Here is a 20,381-nt window from a genome sequence, read left to right as displayed (position 1 = left end):
TTTGTGTACGTTCCAATTTAATTATTATTGTAGTACCATTAGTTAAACACAATATTTTGAAAACTTTTTTGCCTCTTAGTACTTTTTCGAAAAGTCAGTTTTTATCGAGATATTTTGAATATTTGTCAAATCCACCACATATTTGTATATGGCTAAGTACGATTATGGAGACTTGGTAAATATGAAAATTTATTTATGATTTACATTTTTAGGTATATTTTGAACCATATTAAAAAAGAAGTAATATCTCGATAAAAAGTGCCTTCTCGAAAAAATACAAAGAGGCAAAAAAGTTTTAAAAACACTGTGTTTAACTAATGGTACCGCAGTAAAAGTTAATTGGAACATATACAAACATTTGGGGGGTTTAAAGGAACAAAACCCCCATAAAATTTTTATGTAAACATATTAAAAAAGAAGCCGCAACTCGATAAAATCTGCCTTATCGAAAAAATACTAAGAGGCAAAAAAGTTTTAGAAATATTAAATTTAACTAATGGTACCACAATAATAATTTAATTGGAACGTACACAAAAGTTTGGGGGGGTTTAAGGGAACAAAACCCCCATCAAATTTTTATGGGGTGCACCAATTTCACTATAATTATTTTTTAAAATGTTCCTGCCATAAGAATGCCACATGTCCATTTTCAATAAAAAATCTCTAATAGTTTTCGATATATTCGAAAAAATCGATTTTCATTTTGTAACTTCAAAGGGCTGTAACTTTTTTTATGTGCATATTTGTACTAAGGTAAATTAGGTTCATTCAAACTATTTTTGGTCTCAGAATATGTGATTTAATTTATGACATGTATTTTCGTTACACCCTGTATAATTATACACATGTATAATTATAAAGAAGCAGTACCTATGTGTATGTTTCATACCATCTATTTTTACTGCGCGTTTTTTTTTTAATTTCTTTCGAGTAATTTTTATTTCTCCATATTTTTTCATTCAGTCATCCTGCGGCTGTGCTAGCACTATTCATTTGATCTTCGACTTTTGTTTATAAATAGTGTGATACCCAGATATTTCAACACCATCACTTGTTCTATTTTCTGACCCTCCACCTCCAATTTACATCTTAGTAGATTTGTTGTTATTATGTGTTTTGTCTTTTTTGGGGAAATTAACATGTTGCATTTTCTGGCGGTTATATTAAATTGGTCCAACATGTTGTAAATCATTTTCACTTTAAGAGATTGTTTTTCTCCCATTTGGCATCCTTTTGTCATTTTTACTTTTTTATTATTTCATCCATGATCAGGTTGAAAGAAAGAGGTCTCAGGGAATCCCCTATCTTATCCCATTGCCAGCTCCAATTGGCTTCTTCTATTTTTACTGTTATTGTTGTTTGTTCTGGTAGATATTTTCGTTAGTTGATTATTCCTAGAGGTATCTCTCTTGCGTACAATAAGTGGATAACCTCGTTTAATTTGACTCTACCAAATGCCTTCTTAAGGTTCACGAAACAAAAATTCTCCGATTTGTTGTATTTTAAAGATTTTTATTGCACTTGCCTCATTGCAAATATAGCGTCGGTGCGTGATCTTCCCGACATAAAATCTTGTTCTTTTGCTGGTGTTATAATTTCATTCAGTTTATTTGCTATCACTTCGGTTGGTAATTTTAGTGTTGTGTTTAATAATTTAATTCCTCTGTAGTTCTCCGAGTCCGATTTGTCTCCCTTTTTGAAGGGACGTATTAGGACGCTTGATCTTCATCCTGTGGTATTCTGTTGTGTTCTTTTATTTTTTGGATTAGTTTTAATAGGTGTCTGGTCTGATCTGATCCTCCGTATTTTAGTTCGTTTGGTATTCTGTCCTCTCCTGTTGATTCTCCATTTTTTTTATTTTCTTAATGCTTCCTTTACTTCTCTCTCCTCAAAGTTTATTTCTTCGTTTGTCGTCAGTCGTCAGTTTTCTTCTGAATGTGTCTCGTTTTTATTAGTTACTGCATCTCTTTTCTTTGTCTTCTCCATATTTCTCTATGTGTTTCGTACAAGTTGTGTTCCATCTATTTTGAAAAGCTCTCCCAGTGTTCTCTTTTCATTTGTATGACCTAGGTATTCGTTTCATATTTGATTCGTTTGTAGTGGTTCTATGCCGGTTGTGTTTGTTGTTTTTTGCGTATTTTAAAATTACTTTCTTTCACATTTTGTCTTAACTTCCCGCTAAACCGTGGGGATTTCTTTTTTAATAAATATATAAGTAATCGTTATATACTTTCCTCTCCACAAGTGCTTCTGTTGCTACCTACGTTATGCTGTTTTTGAGTTTTTCCCAGCTTTGCTCTACGTTATCGTTTTCTAATATTTCATTCTCAGCAATCTTCTCCGATATTCTTTTTCTGTACAAGTATTCCGTGGATTCCGTATTTAGTCCTTCGACTCTGATTTTTGTTTGTGTTGATGCCGCTCTCTTGGGTGTGATGTATTTCATGATGGTCGCTATCTACATCTGAGAATATGATATAGGCTTCGCATAAATTAGACTCGGTATGACTTTATAAACTTATATACAATTTATAAATTTGTACCCCTGCAATGACATGAGTTGTTTCTCAGTCTTACATATATATTTTACAATATACAGTGCGTCCATAAAGTGACGCATAAATTCATTATTTCGTAAACCGGCGATATTAAGGAAAAATCCCGAAACAGGTCGATTTTTATTTTTAAATTCCGATTTTTTGGCATATATATCATACTAGTGACGTCATCCATCTGGGCATGATGACGTAATCGATGTTTTTTTAAATGAGAATAGGGGTCATGTGATAGCTCATTTGAAAGGGTATTCAATTCTCTATTCACTAATATAAACATTAACGTATTTATTTATACAAGGTGTTCACAAAACATTTTTTTAATTAAAATAATTGAGACAAAAAGAAGAATGTATGTAATTTTTTTCATTCAAAATACGTTTTACTGTTGTCAGAAAACAGGAAAAAATTTTTATTTGACAAATAAATATTGTTTTTCGCTTAAATTCAATGTTAAAGCTGCCACCCACCTGTCTCTTGGCAATTTTAACATTTCGTTTAAACGAAAATCAATGTTTATTTGTCAAATAAAAATTTTTTCTCTTTACTGACAGTAGTAAAATGCATTTTGAATTAAAAAAATATTTTTTGAAAACCCTGTATAAATAATTATGTTAATGTTTATATTATTGGATAGAGAATTCAATACCCTTTCAAATGAGCTATCACATGACTCCTGTTCCCATTTAAAAAAATCATCGATTACGTCATCACGCCTAGATGGATGACGTGACTAGTAATATGCCAAAAAATCGTAATTTAAAAATAAAAATCGACCTTTTTCGGGATTTTTCCTTAAAGTAGCCGATTTACGAAATAACGAATTTATGCGTTACTTTATGGACGCACTGTACTATAGACGAAGCAACGAAGCACTAAAAAGCCCAAAACCTAGGAAGTTTGTGCAGTAAGATGATTCGTCTTGCAACTTTTTGCATTCAATTCGAGAGAGTGTCAGTCAATTTTGTGAACTAAATTGATCTCCGGCAAAAAATTTTGTGCATGCATCTCGAAGAGATGTAAAATGAAAAATTTAGAACTTAGGACATATTGACGGAAATGAGTTTAATTTTTATATTTGGGGGTTTTGGAGGTCAGTGAACACAAATTTCATGACGGCGATGGTCTCCAAGGTACCTGGTGCCCAGGGTGGAGCTCGTCGCCTGGGACGATCGAATAATTCGCGGGACGATCGAAAAATTCGTGAAAATGAAAAACTGAAAAAGACGCGTTTAATATTTTTCAAAAATCTATCGAATGACACTAAACACGACCTCCCACTCCATCCCCTGGAGGTGGAGTGGGGGTAACTTTAAAATCTTAAACGGAAACGCCCATTTGTTATTACAGATTTGGCTTGCTTACGTAAAAATAAGCAGCTTTTATTCGAGAAAATTTTTCGAATTGTGGATGGATGGCGCTATAATCGGAAAAAACGATTTATCGTGATACCATAGGTAAATTTATAGAAACGGTCTAATATCTCGAGAATTTCACTTCCAAATAAAAGACCAAAAAATACGTATTTAATATTTTCAAGAACCTATCGAATAACATCAAACACGACTCTCCAGTCCGCCCCCTGGAGGTGGGGTGGGGGTTAACTTTAAAATCTTAAATGGGAATCCCCAAGTTTTATTGCAGATTTGGATTCCTCATGAAAAAATAAGTAATATTTATTCAAAACAGTTTTTAGAATTGTTAATAGATGGCGCTAATAAATAGTGTTTTTCCGATTATAGCGCCATCTATCCATAATTCGAAAAAATCTCTCGAATAAAAGTTACTTATTTTTACGTAAGGAATCCGAATCTGCAATAAAAATGGGGGCTCCTATTTAAGATTTTAAAGTTACACCCCACCCCACCTCCAGGGGATGGAGTGGAGGGTCGTGTTTTATGTTATTCGATAGGTTCTTAAAAAATATAAAGACGTATTTTTTGGTTTTTTATTTGGAAGTGTAAACGAAAAAATCGTTTCTTCCTATTATAGTGCCATCTATCCCCAATTCTAAAAAATGTCTCGAATAAGAGTTGCTTACTTTGACGTAAGCAATCCAAATCTGCAATAACAAATGGGGTTTCTATTTAAGATTTTAAAGTTATCCCCCCCCCACCTCCAGGGGGTGGAGTGGGGTGGTCATGTTTAGTGTCGATAGGTTTTTGAAGAATTAACACGTATTTTTGATGCACTTTAAAAGATACTTTATCTCAAGCATAAAAATTTTTGACGGTGATCAATTTAGTTCACAAAATTGCCTGACAATATCATGAATCGAATGCAAAAAGTTGCACGACGATTCATCTTAGTGCACAAAATTCCTAGGTTTAATCCTTCGTTGCCTCGTCTAATACTACACAATTTTACAAGAAACAAATTAAACATGTCCTAATAACTATTTTTGGTTATAAATGTTTTTGATATTACCTATAGCCGTATTTCTGTGGTTTGGTACAAGAAGTGCCCAAGTCATTGGTTTAACCAAAAAACATAGGCCGTTTACATAGCTATGTTTACATAAGCATTTCTAGAACCAATTTTAACAGAGCTTTTGTGGAGATAGGTATTTCTTAAGTTTATGAAAATACTATTTTGAAGGTTAGATAGACTTAAACGTCTTGCATTGAAACCATTATCTTTTGACACCAAACTCAAAAATTTCAAAAGTGGAAAAAAGTGACTTAAGCACTTCTTGTACAGCCGGTTCCTAAAAAAACTGATACGACTCTTAGTAAGATTTGATCATGTTGAGCAGTGTATTTGATTGATCTGACATTATATTTATTATGACATACAAATAATAAAATAAACAAACAACAAACAACTGATTACTTATTATGTTATTCTTTTTCTCATGATCATCTTTCAGTGCGTCACAGTTTTTCGATTTCTCTCTAACGCATTAAATTGTATGTGACAGAAAAAAAGGCACGTCTGGGAATACTTCGGTAATTATTCTAGTTCGGTGATTATTCTAGTTGTCGATAGATGGCGCCATAATCAAAAAAGAATTATTTATTAAATAAAATAATAATATTATCAATATAATCTGTACAATTTATAAGACTATACAAATGAAAGAAAATACCATTTTATAAATGCAATAGACACAATTGATTTGGTTTTATTCCAAATTGAAAATAAAATTTGACAACTGTCAGATTTAACTAAAATGTCACGTTAGAATAAATGTCATAAATGTGTATTATCACGGACTTACCTTTTTTTCTATAATTTGTGACGCACTGAAAAATGTTCATGAAAAGGAGAATAATTCATAAATTGTACTAATTATTAAGGTCTAAATGTTTATATTATTTTAAATCTATCTAAACTTTTATATTAACTATCTAAATGATAGTTTTTACATCAAATAGATCACATAATTATTGTAAACGTGGATTATACAACAAAACAAATTAATATTCAATTCAGCCCTGTAACTTATTAAAATAAATATTATAGAAGTTTTCAGGGACTTTCAGCTCTCGGTAATAATGTAGTCTTTCATTCTGAGTTTAAATTTTTCAAAAATATTTATTAGTTTTCTCAGGATTCGAAGAAAATGAATACAATTAAAATACATTGAGAATTTTGACATGCGTCACAATTTTGCATTAACTCAATGTAAAATTCTAAACTGTTAAATTCCAGCTTCCCTAATTATTTGACATCAAAAGACATTAGAAACTATTTGTAGAGGATTGAAATCTGTATTGAAAACAACTGTTAAAAATGTAATACATTTCAGTTTTCAGCCCAAACTTAGGCCACACACAATGCAATAATGTTCACATTTTTGAACTGTCAATATTTTTATTTTATCATCTATTGTTTAAAAACAATACAGTTGATAAGATACTCTCAGTTGCGGAGAAAGTATTAATAATAAAGATTAATAATAAAGTCTAATAACCGTGGAACAGAATAAGCTATCTGACAAATTTTAAGATTTGGCAGTGACATTGACAGTATGTAAATATTAAGTATTTATCCTTCAAAAAACACTGCTCAATTTTCTACAAAATACGCTTCAAGAGTCGTATCAGTTTTTTTTGGAACCAGGTGTACCAAGGCACATATTTTTCGTAAGCTATTCTTGTTTTAGGGTATACATTATTTTGTGACGTATTTATTAATCTTTTCGTTAGCACATTTCTTTTTTTATGTATTTTATTTCTCTCCGAGTAACTTAATTAAAAAGTCAAATATAAACGGGAATATTGTTTGCGAAATGGAAAAAATTAACAATTTTATCAACCTGCAGCTTGGAAAAATTCAATAATAAATCACCGAAGTTGCCTGCAGTTATCTAGTTTTATAATAAATTAATGAAAGCAAACACCAGCTTTAACGAACCAATTAGCGATTCCATCCAGCAATTTATCCATTTCAAAATATTCCAGTTACCACTTCTATAGCAGAACCCAATTACATTCGGCAGTGGTGGAGAAATTAAAAAGTAGTTGATTATTAAAACAAGTAATTGGACTTGGAGACTATTTTGGCTATTAAAAAAACTAAGTTGGAGTAATAAATGCTTAACACTCATATTTAGTTAAACTATTAAAATATTTTGTTTAGTGGTTGCGCCTCGTGTACAAGTCACAAAGTTTTTCTATGTTTTATAATTCGAAGTTTACACAAAGGCGCATTATTAAAAAAAAAAGAAAGTTCATTACTAAGGTTTCGTTAATATAATAAAAAAAAAAGATAAAAACGGGAAGTAGGGCTTGTCTAGAGATTTTAAATTTCCGGAAAGGAAAAAAGTGCAGGAAAAAACTTGTTTTTTTTTCGGAAAAACAGGAAAAAATGGAAAAATACGGAAAATTTGAAATTTGTTACAATATAAATACTAAACAAATTTTGCATCCCGTATCAAAATCGATGAATTTAGTAGAATCGAATAGATATTATATTATCAGAAGTGCCTTTTGTCTTTAAGTATATAAAAGACCCAATATTAAATATTCCCAACAAGTTGACCAGACTAGTTCTCTTATCGAAAGCTTACTAAAATATGTTGAAGAACGCTACGAATGTTCTCTTGATGCTCGCTTTAAACGAGAATAATTGAATGAAGACCAAGTAATGGAAGTTATAAACTTCCGAGATGTGGGGAAGCTGTTGGCAAATCTAGCTTAATTTAGAAAAAAACTGGATTTTTTAGTCGAAATTCTTTATGAGATAGCGCAAATATGAATAGTACTCATCCCGTTATATGGTGGCAAGGCTTGTGTACATCGCAGCCACTTACGCCAATTGCCTCCAGAATTTTAAATGGACCTTCATCTTCCGCGTCTTCATAAAGAATCTGGTCTTTACACGACCTCATACATACAACAAAAAAAAAATATATTATCACAGGATAAAATTCGGAAGTTTTTGCTATTCCTTTAATTTTGGTTATAAACGAAAAACAGATATTTATTTAGGATGCTAGACTAGATTCACTTTTAGAGGAGACTGACAAAAATCATGTTGTTTTATCCGTCCAGGATGATGAAGCTGAGATCGAGTCTGAATCAAATGCTTGGTCTGAAGATTCAGACTCAGATGAAAATATACCACTGAGCGCTTTGATTAAATAATGTGCTTTCTACCTTTGAAGTTTCGGTTTTGATACTTTCAATTATTGGATAATAATTATACTTTTTTACCCTATATAAGTACATGTTTGTACTTATATCTGTAATAATAGATGTTATTAACGTACGTTCCTGTATTTATTTTTAGAAAATATATTTAAACGACTTGAAAATTGGTATTTTTTCACGTTTCAAATCTCAATTACAAAATATTTAAATTTTCCCATTTTTCCAATGGTCTGGAAAAAAACGGAAAAATACCTGTTTTTCCCCCAATTTTTCCCGTTTTTTTCCGATATGTTAAATCTCTAAGTCCGATCCCACATAAATTATTACTTTAATAACCAAAAGTTTGTGTTAGTGTAATACAGTTTATTTGTGAAAAGTGCCTTATAGCCCGATCAAAGAACAATCTGACCCCAAAAAAAATAAAGGAAGAATGAAAATTTGGGAGTAGGTAGTTGAAATTGTCTATTATTATATAAGAAAAAGTTTACACTTCTACATCCCTCCATTTTACAAAAATGGAGGAGAATACCCCCCTCTCGAAGATGAAAAAAATACATTCAAAATAAGACCGGAATTGGATAAAATGACTAATTCTAAACAACTTTTCTTCTATAGAGTTTTTTCACTAAGTCAATACTTTTCGAGTTATTTGCAAGTGAATATGTTCATGTTTAACAAAATAAAACATGTTTTTGGACGGTTTTTAGGAGATAACTCACAAAGTAAGTATTTTAGGGAAAAAATATTTTTAGCAAAAATATACCCCATAAAAAATTGAAAAAAGTGGTGTATACATGAGGTCTGTAGACCCAGTAGAAGTAGAGTTGCAGCTAATGAAAAGTAGGTTCTTCTTCGTCAAATTCCAAATCGAATATTTCAATGTGAAATAACCCAAAAACGGAGCACTTTTAGGGGAAAATTCATTTTACTTTTTAAAAGTGTTTTTTAAAAAGGTTTATTTTTGTTTTTTAAAAAACTTGTAATATTAAAAGTAAGTGAATTACGCTCAAAATATTGTTGGTCCCTTTTATTTTTTGGTAAAAAATCGCGAAAATCACCCCCTAATTAGAATCACATTAAATTTTAACATTACCACTTCATAAGTTACTTTGTCTATGTATTATTTATATGATCTGTAAGTTCCATCGGTTCAAAGTGCTTCGTTTTGAAAAAGCTGTATTTAAAATGGCTTAACCGAGTAACTAATCACGAGTTTAGGCAAATTTTGAACAGCCATAGCATAACCAATTTTTGTCTAACAAGAAAACAAAAAATCAAAAATATTCAGAAAAGCAAAACGTACATTTTATTACTGTTTGAGATTTTTGGTATTCCTAATTGTTTTTAAGTTAATTCCATAAACAATTACGATTTTTTTCAAAATTAAAAAAAAGTGTTTTATTTTAAACCCAATTTTTTTCAAAACTGAGCACTTTGACCCAATGAAACTTATAGATAATATATATAATACATAAGTAAAGTAACTTGTAAAGTGGTAACGATTAATTTTATTTGAGAAGCTAATTAAGGGGTGATTTTCGCCATTTTTTTACCAAAAAATAAAAGGGACCAACAATATTTTGAGCGTAACTCACTTACTTTTAATGTTAGAAGTTTTTTTTTAAACAAAAATAAACCTTTTTTTAAACACTTTAAAAAAATTGTAATGAATTTTCTCCGAAAGGTGCTCCGTTTTTTGGTTATTTCACATTGAAATATTCGATTTCGAATTTGACGAAGAAGAACCTACATTTCATTAGCTGCAACTCTGCTTCTACTGGGTCTGCAGACCTCACGTATACACCATTTTTTTTTCAATTTTTAATAAGCTATATTTTACTAGGAATATTTTTTCGCTAAAATACTTACTTTTTGAGTTATCTCCGAAAAACCATCCAAAAACATTTTTTTTTTTTTTTGGTTAAAAATGAACACATTCACTCGCAAATAACTCGAAAAGTATTGATTTAGTATATAGTCCAGAAAGCCACTGCGCATCCGCTAGGAAAAATATTCTAATTCGGATTTTTTCCACAATCTTACTCAAAAAGGACTCCTTTTAACAAATTTGCATGTTGCCTGGATCAAAAGGTGGTCAAAAATTTTTTAAACGTTTTTTTTTTGTTTTTTTCCTAAAATTATTTTTTTTTCATGGAAAAAAGTTTTTTTAGGTTTTTTGGATCATTCCAAATACAAAAGGTCTTTAGTGACTTTTCTCTAAAAATGATAGTTTTTGACATGTAAGCGATTAAAAATTGAAAAATTCCGAAATCGGCCATTTTTAACCCTCAAAAACTATGTGAAAAACTGAAAATTTGAATGTTGCCAAGGAAGGTAGATATTCTTTAAACATCGATTGATGAAATTCCGAAGAGTTTTTTGCAATACAATATTTAAAACTACTTTATTTTTTAATTGCTAATCAAGCGTGCGCGACACTATTTTCCACCGACAGTATGGTGCAAATGAAAGGAATAAATTCGTTATTTCGTAAACCGGCGACATTAAGGAAAAATCCCGAAACAGGTCGATTTTTATTTTTAAGTTATGATATTGTGGCATATATGTTATACTAGTGACGTCATCCGTCTGGGCGTAATGACGTAATCGATGATTTTTTTAAATGAGAATAGGGGTCGTGTGGTAGTTCATTTGAAAGGGTATTTAATTCTCTATTCAGTAATGTAAACATTTACATAATTATTTATACAGGGTGTCGTTCTACTCCTTTTTCGTCAAATAATTTAATTTAATAAAAAAATTTTGGACACCCTGTATAAATAATTATGCAAATGTTTATATTACTGAATAGAGAATTGAAGAACCTTTCAAATGAGCTAGCACACGACCCCTATTCTCATTTAAAAAATCATCGATTACGTCATCACGTCCAGATGGATGACGTCACTAGTATACCATATATGCCACAATATCATAACTTAAAAATAAAAATCGACCTGTTTCGGGATATTTCCTTAAAGAAACCGGTTTACGAAATAACGAATTTATTCCTTTCATTTGCACCATACTGTCGCTGGAAAATAGTGTCGCGCACGCTTGATTAGCAATTAAAAAACAAAGGAGTTTTGAATATTGTATTGGAAAAAACTCTTCGGGATTTCATCAATCGATGTTTAAAGAATATCTACCTACCTTGGCAACATCCAAATTTTCAGTTTTTCACATAGTTTTTGAGGGTTAAAAATGGCCGATTTCGCAATTTTTCAATTTTTAATCGCTTATATGTCAAAAACTATCATTTTTAGAGAAAAGTCACCAAAGACCTTTTTTTATTTGGAATGATCCAAAAAAACCTAAAAAAAACTTTTTTCCACGCAAAAAAATAATTTTAGGAAAAAAACAAAAAAAAACGTTTAAAAAATTTTTGACCACCTTTTGGTCCTGGCAACATGCAAATTTGTTAAAAGGAGTCCTTTTTGAGTAAGATTGTGCAAAAAATCCGAATTAGAATATTTTTCCTAGCGGATGCGCAGTGGCTTTGTGACTAAAAAAAACTCTATAGAACAGAAGTTACTTAGAATTAGTCATTTTATCCAATTCCGGACTTATTTTGAACATATATATTTTCAACCCCGAGAAAAAATTTTTCACCCCGTATTTTCCAATTTTTGTAAAATGGAGGGGATGTAGAATTGTAAACTTTTTCTTATATAATAATAGACAATTTCAACTACCTATTCCCAAATTTTCATCCTTCCTTTATTTGTTTGGAGGTTTTCGTAAAATTTTGCGTTCCCTGATCGGGCTATTAGTTATTCCTAGCTTCCAACGAGATTCAAAACCAGCGAAAATTCATCCTTAATGTTGAAAAAATCCAACCCTAGGTTTTCACGTAAAGTGATCGAACGTAGAACCGGAAGTCGATATATGAACTCTTCGTGAACTTCGTCGATTGATATACGATTTCACTAATTTTGGCTCATCTTTACTAAACTTTTGGTCATAATTATTTAAACGGAAAAGATTTCAAAATTGGGACTAAAGAGTCAAGCTCGACATTTCAGTACTCTTCGATTGATATGTCACATGTACTATTTCTGCGACTATAATATGGCACTTCCGGTTAGAACTTTTTAACCGGAAATTATATAAAAACCAAAAGTATACAATTGTTCTTATCTTGCTGAGGCACGTCGAATAATATATCGCTTATACTATTTTGGTGACTTTAAAACACTACTTCCGGAAACCGTAAGTCCGATGTCAAATTTGACATCTTTAATGCCATCCTTGCGTTACAAACTTGACATACCTCGTATAAAATTGATAAAATTTGACATACAGTTGAGTCCGCGAGTCTTTACCCGTGCGTCATTAATACCTGGCGAGATAAAACACATACTTTTTATTTAGCATCATTCTCTTGCACGCATGAAATTAATGACAAACCAGCTGCCGTCTGTTATTAAGTAAAAACACATGTTATTTTTATGAACGATTTAGACTCAGTGCATTGAAAAGAGATAGGTACAAAGAAAGACGACTGGGGATGTCTTCACATATTTTAAGTACAATTTCTGACGTTTTGGTTTGTTTACTTTTGTTGCTGTCAGTTTGTTGAATTTTTTGATATTTTGTCGAATTTTTGAATTTTGAAGTTTTTTATAGTATACAAACAGTTGTTTTCACAACTAATTTTATATTGGAGTTAGAAATTTTGTAATAAGTTTATGTTATTTTACCATAAATTTTGACAACGTACAAAGCTAACCTCATTGTTGACACAGTTAAATGTGTGATGGTACACGACAACCCTCACGGAATTTTCCTAATTTATTTGTTATAAGAATAAGGTCAATATTATAGTTGCAATTTGTATAATTTATTACGATAGTAGCAAAGTTCAAAGTATTCAACTCATTCGCAAGACTGCAAACACAGCACACGTCATTATTGAAATACGTATAGCATAACCATATATGGTAATACATATGGGCATTGTTTTTAATATAATAAGATATAAGTGGGAAGGTCGAGTACCTGAGACATTCATTGTTGTATCAGTGTGTTCGCTGAACTCTGCTGGCGCGTGGTCAGGGGATATAGTTACCGAGATATGGGTCACCTTGACCTATCCTAACTATAATGTCGGTCGACGTAGTTGTAACTGTACCTTTAACCTTGTAAGAATAAAGATATGTAGAAAGTTTAAGTTTGTTTGTTCGGGAGTGTCTTCGTCCAGCAACCCCCAACATCACATGGCGACCCGTGCCTTAAGTTAAAGAATGGAGTTTTCTGGTTCGCATATAGATTGAGGTATGCAGCTCTACACGTAAGATGGGAAACAACCAGAATAAAGAAAAAGAGGAACAGATCTTCATAAACCAAGCAGGCAACAGCGGAGGTGTGACAGCTGAAACCGGCGAAAACGAGAAGCTATCAATCCCGGGAGTTTTGGGAATTGTATCGTTCAGCCTGGCCATAATCATCGTCGGATGGCTACTGTATCGACGATGGAAGAAGCAGCTTCGACGCCACATCCGACAGGAAGTATCTAAATCAATGGAGATGCTGAGGTTAGACGCCCAGAATCCAGGACCAAATGCATAGACACATGAACCCATATTCGTGAGTAATTTTTCTTTTTAATACAATACAGTTTAACTGCTTATGAAGTAAGTTTGATGACTATTTTTTTTATTTTCATATTGAAATTTTGATTTTTTTTTTATTATATAATTACTCACTTACTTATTTACTGACACTTTAAATATTGACGGTTATCCAATATTATTGATCCTTTTATTTTACTTACATTTATGTTTTATTATATTATTTTATATGTTACATTTTGTTATATTTGATAAACTTAACGGCAATGATAAGCTTTACGAAGTAATTGAGACTTCGAGACACTAGGCCATATACTATTGAGTAACGTAGGCAGGCCAAGCCGAATTTATGTTCGAGGAAAGATTTCAACGTATTCTGGAAGATATAACTATATTAAATAGGAATCTCACAAAAGACACTATAGAACGAAGGAAAAATAAGCTAATCACAGATAAATGGGTGGAAAAACTCAGGACTATCACGGAACAGTTTAGGACGGTGCATAAAATATACAAAGGTGACAGCTGTAAGGCAGCAGAAGACAAATTCATTGCAGATATTATTGCAAAAATTGGAGAAAAGATCGGAAAAGTCCAAACAGAACTACGGAAAAGACAAGTTGAACATAACAACGACAAGATGGGAGAGAAATTCGAACTGAAAACAGCAGGGAACCTGATCCCTCACATAGGAAACACCGAAGAATCAATTAGAGCATTCATAGACGCAATTGAACTGTACGATGAATTTTTAGATGATGAAGGAAAACCGCAACTAACAAAGTACCTGTTGAAGGTGAAACTAACGCAAGCAGCAAAATTACGACTGAAGACCACTTACAACTCAAACGCGGCACTAATAACCGATATTAAAGAAAAGTTTCTAGTAAAACAATCTATCCCTGTTCTGTCAGCGGAGATCAACTCAGCGAAACAAGAGAATAGGTCAATAGAAAAATTTGGAAGAAGTTTAGAGGAGCTCATGGCTAAATTAACAATAGCACAAGCAGAGGGAAACAGAGATGCAGAAGAAGTGCTGGCCAAAGTAAACGAAAAAATTGCAATAAGCGTGTTTACTAACGGTTTAAAAAATGACAAGATAAAGACAATTTTGAAAGCCAAGAACTTTAGCACTTTAGCGGAAGCGATAACAAGCGCAAAGAACGAAGAATCGCTAACTCGAACGGAAACTGCAGGAATGTACCACATGAATAAAACATATAGAGGCGGAAGAAGAAATACAACAAACGGATACAAAAATAGTTTTGACAGGAGAAAAGAAGGTAACAAGACATATAATAATAGAAATACAAATGGAAACGAAGTAAGACAATATCATAACAGAGGTAGGTCTCAAAGAAACAGAGGAGCAGGACATGGTCATCGAGGGAGAAATAATAATTGGTCGCAAGGTAGAAACCCCAGCAACAGAAATTCACCAGGAGCATATTTCGCAACAGAGGAGCAGCCCCGCCAAGAGCAACCACACACAAGCACAATACAAGAAGTAGATTTTTTTCGTGGCCCATCAAATGGAGGCAGATAATTCCACAGCAAGTGGATTAAATTATATTAATGTTTATTACAGAGGAAAACGCAAAAAACTATTAATTGACACTGGCGCAACAGTCAGCGTTTTATTTGAAGAATGTTTAGATAAAAACTACACCGACATAAACAAAACCCGACGTATTAGCTTGCGAGGTGTTACCGGAAAAACTATATATACAAGGGGAACCTTATTGTGTGACCTTGAAATATTAGATAACTCAGAGAAGATAACGTTGACACAGGAATTTGCAGTTATGAAGAGTTTCACAAATAAAGTCGATGGGGTTATTGGTAGCGATTTTTTATACCAATATTTTGCTACAATAGATTACGAATCCTTAAAATTATCGTTACATGTAGAAGGAATGAGAAGAGATTTTAAAATGCTATCTATGGGAGAAATTTATACGATAATAATACCTAGGAGATGTGAAAAATTATTTTTTTTCGAGATCGGGACACACTACGGAGATTTTGTAACTATACCACAGGAGATAGCGGAAGGAATTTTCTCGGCAGGAACAGTCTCAAAACCAGTCGACGGAAAAATACCAATAAGGATATTAAATATCAATGATAGAGAAATAATTGTTAAGAATTTTAGACCGAAGGTCGAAAGATTAGACAAGTTCGACGTTTTCCACATGGGAGAATCAAAACAATCGGTGAGTCGTGCCGAAAGACTTTTGAATATAATAAACACAAAAAATTTATCGCTAGAGGAAAAAAGAGCAATAGAAAAAATATGTGTAAAATATTCCGATGTGTTTTTCTTAGAAAACGATCCATGCACAACGACGGACGTATACAAAGCAAAAATAAAATTGCAAAAAGGAGTATCACCTGCTTATACAAAACCGTATAGATTACCACACGGACAAAAAACGGAAATAAATAGACAAGTAGACAAAATGTTAAAAGACGGGATTATTGAAAATGCAATATCAGAATTCTCATCTCCACTACTTATAGTGCCAAAGAAAAACGATGAAAATGGAAACAAGAAATGGAGAGTTGTGATAGATTACAGACAACTAAACAACAAAATTGAGAATGACAGATTTCCATTACCATGCATAGAAGAAATCCTAGACGCTTTATCAGGAGCAACATATTTTTCACATTTAGATTTATACCAAGGATATTACCAAATAGAACTCGATTCTAAGTCCAGACCGTACACAGCATTCGCAACCGATAGAGGTCAATATCAAATGACACGACTTCCGATGGGGTTAAAGACAAGCCCAGGATGTTTCTCACGAGCCATGACTATGGCAATGTCAGGTTTAAATTATGAAAACATGTTTATATATCTTGATGATTTGATAGTCTTTGGCAACAGTCTACAACAGCATAATCAGAATTTAGTGAAGGTATTAGAGAGACTAAGGAAAGTAAATCTGAAATTAAATCCAATTAAATGCGAGTTTATGAAAAAAGAACTATTATATTTAGGACACAAGATTTCGAATAAAGGTGTAGCACCAGATCCGGAAAAGATCACCGCATTGGAACAATATCCAATACCACAAAATGCAAAAGAAGCAAAAAGATTCGTAGCCTTTGCAAATTATTACAGAAAACATATCAATCATTTTGCAGAAATAGCCGCACCTCTAAATAGACTATCAAGGAAAAATGTAAAATTTGAGTGGACAACAGAATGCCAAAAAGCTTTTGAAAGCCTCAAGACGTCATTATCAAACCCCCCCGTAATGGAATTCCCAGATTTATCGGAGGAGAACACGTTTATTCTACGGACAGATGCATCTGGCATCGCACTAGGAGCAACTTTGTCAAACGGGAATGACAAACCGGTAGCATATGCCAGTAGAACACTTAATAAAGCGGAAATGAATTATCCTACGATAGAAAAAGAATTACTGGCAATAGTATGGAGCATTGCTAAATGGAGACATTACCTTCTACAGAAAGAATTTATTATTTTGACAGACCACCGACCATTGGTGTACCTATTTGGTATGACAAACCCTTCCAGCAGATTAACCAAATTTAGATTGAAGTTAGAAGAATACGACTTTACAATTAAATACGTGAAAGGAGCTGAAAATGTAACAGCTGACGCCTTATCACGAATAGAAGTTACATCAGAAGAACTAAAGCAACTAAATAAGGACTCAGAGAAAAGTATATTAGTGATGACGAGAGCACAAACGAAAAAGCAGGAGGAAATCACCGATTCGAAGAACGAATGGACTGATCAACCAGACGTAGTCGAATTGTTGAAATTCCCGAAAAGTGCGGTAGAGGTAAAACTGATAGACAAGGACGATTGCAAAACAATGAAGCTAGATTCGGCTGAAGAAAATACAAATAGTAGTATATTGTACAATGAAGAAGACGATATTATTTATCTGATTCGAGATTTTCGATCAACGTCTGCACTACGAGCGTCGTTGAGAAACTCGACATATCAAGAACCTCGATCAACGTCTGCGCTACGAGCATCGTTGAGAGCCTTGATTCAAATGTGCGCACAAAAGAATATAAAGGAACTAGTACTAGTAAAGAATAATAAGAATCAGCCAATTATTGAAGAGATAAGAAAGGATCCTAAAATATTTAAAGAAAGAGATATCAAAATATGTATAGTACAAGACAAACAGAATATAGCAGATGAAAAATTAAGAAGAATTATAATTAATGATTTTCACATGTTACCAACAGGAGGGCATGCCGGAATAAATAGAATGTACAAAAATATAAGGAAATATTATTTTTGGAATAGTTTACGAAAAGATATCGAGGAATTTGTGAAGAGATGCGACGATTGTCAAAGACATAAGCATTCTATCATAACCAAACAACCTCTAACTATCACATCGACTGCCACCTGCGCATTCGACACAATATTTATAGATCTAGTAGGACCATTTGAGATGGATGACAGTGGGAATAGATATATATTGACACTGCAATGTGAGCTAAGTAAATACATAGAAGGATATGTAATAAAGAACAAAGAAGCCGAAACAGTAGCCAAGGCATTGGTAGAAAATTTTATTCTGAGGTATGGAGTACCCAGAAAAATAGTCACAGACCAAGGCTCAGAGTTTATGGCAAGAACATTTAAGGAAACATGCTCATTATTGCAAATAGAGAAACTAAACTCAACAGCATATCACCACGAAACAATAGGAGCTTTAGAAAATACTCACAAACATTTAAATGCGTACCTTAGGATACAACTATCAAAATTCCCTACAAATTGGAGTACATGGGTGCAATATTTCTGTTTTTCGTATAACATTTCAGTACACTCAGCAACGGGTTATACTCCGTTCGAATTAGTGTTCGGAAAAATATGTAGACTGCCGACAAATGTTCAAAACGAAATAGAACCCCTGTATAATTTTGACGACTATCCCATGGAACTGAAATACAGACTACAAGTAGCCGCAAAGGAGGCCAGAGAAACACTAACACATACAAAACACAGCAAAAAAAAAATATATGATGCCAAAACGAGTAAAATAACTTATAAACCAGGAGATAAGGTATTAATAAAAAAGGAGCCAAACACAAAACTTAACTGTTTGTTTTCGGGTCCATATACCGTAATTAAAGATGAAACGCCTAACGTAATTATTGAGAAAAAGGGTAAACAAGTAGTCATACATAAGAATAACGTTAAGCTGTATAATATATAAAAAGAATAAGTACTGAAAAGTGTTATAGTGTAAAAGTGTAATAATAGTCCACCATAAGACTTTTACTAGTACTTAAGGTTCAGTGTAAATATTTATATATCTCATTTTTTTTCTTTTCTCATTTTCTTTAATATGTTTGTTTAATTTTCTTATAAAGGAGAGACGTCAGTCAGCATAAATAATATAAAATAGAGATGAAAGGAAATTGTTACTGAAATTCCCTTTCATCTTTTCCCCGCCCAGAGAGATGTGATGGTACACGACAACCCTCACGGAATTTTCCTAATTTATTTGTTATAAGAATAAGGTCAATATTATAGTTGCAATTTGTATAATTTATTACGATAGTAGCAAAGTTCAAAGTATTCAACTCATTCGCAAGACTGCAAACACAGCACACGTCATTATTGAAATACGTATAGCATAACCATATATGGTAATACATATGGGCATTGTTTTTAATATAATAAGATATAAGTGGGAAGGTCGAGTACCTGAGACATTCATTGTTGTATCAGTGTGTTCGCTGAACTCTGCTGGCGCGTGGTCAGGGGATATAGTTACCGAGATATGGGTCACCTTGACCTATCCTAACTATAATGTCGGTCGACGTAGTTGTAACTGTACCTTTAACCTTGTAAGAATAAAGATATGTAGAAAGTTTAAGTTTGTTTGTTCGGGAGTGTCTTCGTCCAGCAACCCCCAACATCACAAATGCTTGTGTTTAAGGTTCCGCCAAAGTGAATAAAATAACAAAAAGAAAATAATATTATGTTATTGAATTCTTTTATAAATTGTTTATTTATTTATTAATCAATGATAATAAAATAATTTATTAAGCTACTACAAATGTAGCTGTAATTATGCACCAAAATTTTAAAGCAAAACTTAAATTTGAAATTCTATTTATTTGATAACGTCAAATTTTATACTATAACCCGTGATCGGAATAATATCCACTTGCCGTTGCGTTTAGTAAATTTCCGACTTATTTCGTATGCTTTAAATGATGACGGACGGGTAAAGACTCGCGGACTCAACTGTAAGATGGTTGTATTTTAGGTTTTAGACCATGCAGAACTTTTTATTAAGAATCACTTTTTTTCGTAAAATTAATAATAAAATAGTTATCTGAATTGAAATAACTGAAAATAATGTTAGTTCAATTAGAAGGATGTAATTGCATACTAGAATATAGTTTTTAATTCCAAACAACTTTTTATAATAGCAATTTTCAATATTGTGAAAAATAAAGTTACTTTACTCTTGAGCGAAATTCAAACTTTTTGACATACCTCGTATAATATTCAAAAAATTTGATATTTGATGGTTAAATCTTAGGTTTTGGACCATGCAGAGCTTCTTATGACGAATAACTTTTTTTCGTAAAATTAATAATAAAAAAGTTTTCCATATGGATACAACTTACAG

At 32.4% G+C, this 20,381-nt stretch overlaps 1 protein-coding gene across 2 annotated transcripts in view; it reads left to right on the top strand.

The window, feature by feature from the left end:
- LOC126881864 (flotillin-1) overlaps window positions 1-20,381 on the top strand; it is a 92,458-nt gene that overhangs the window by 17,869 nt on the left and 54,208 nt on the right. The window lies entirely within an intron of this gene.

Source organism: Diabrotica virgifera, chromosome 3 (genome assembly GCF_917563875.1).
Source record: "Diabrotica virgifera virgifera chromosome 3, PGI_DIABVI_V3a".
In the NCBI taxonomy this organism is placed as follows: domain Eukaryota; kingdom Metazoa; phylum Arthropoda; class Insecta; order Coleoptera; family Chrysomelidae; genus Diabrotica; species Diabrotica virgifera.
The sequence above is the reverse complement of the archived record's forward strand: the minus strand, read 5'-3'. Positions and strand labels throughout refer to the sequence as shown.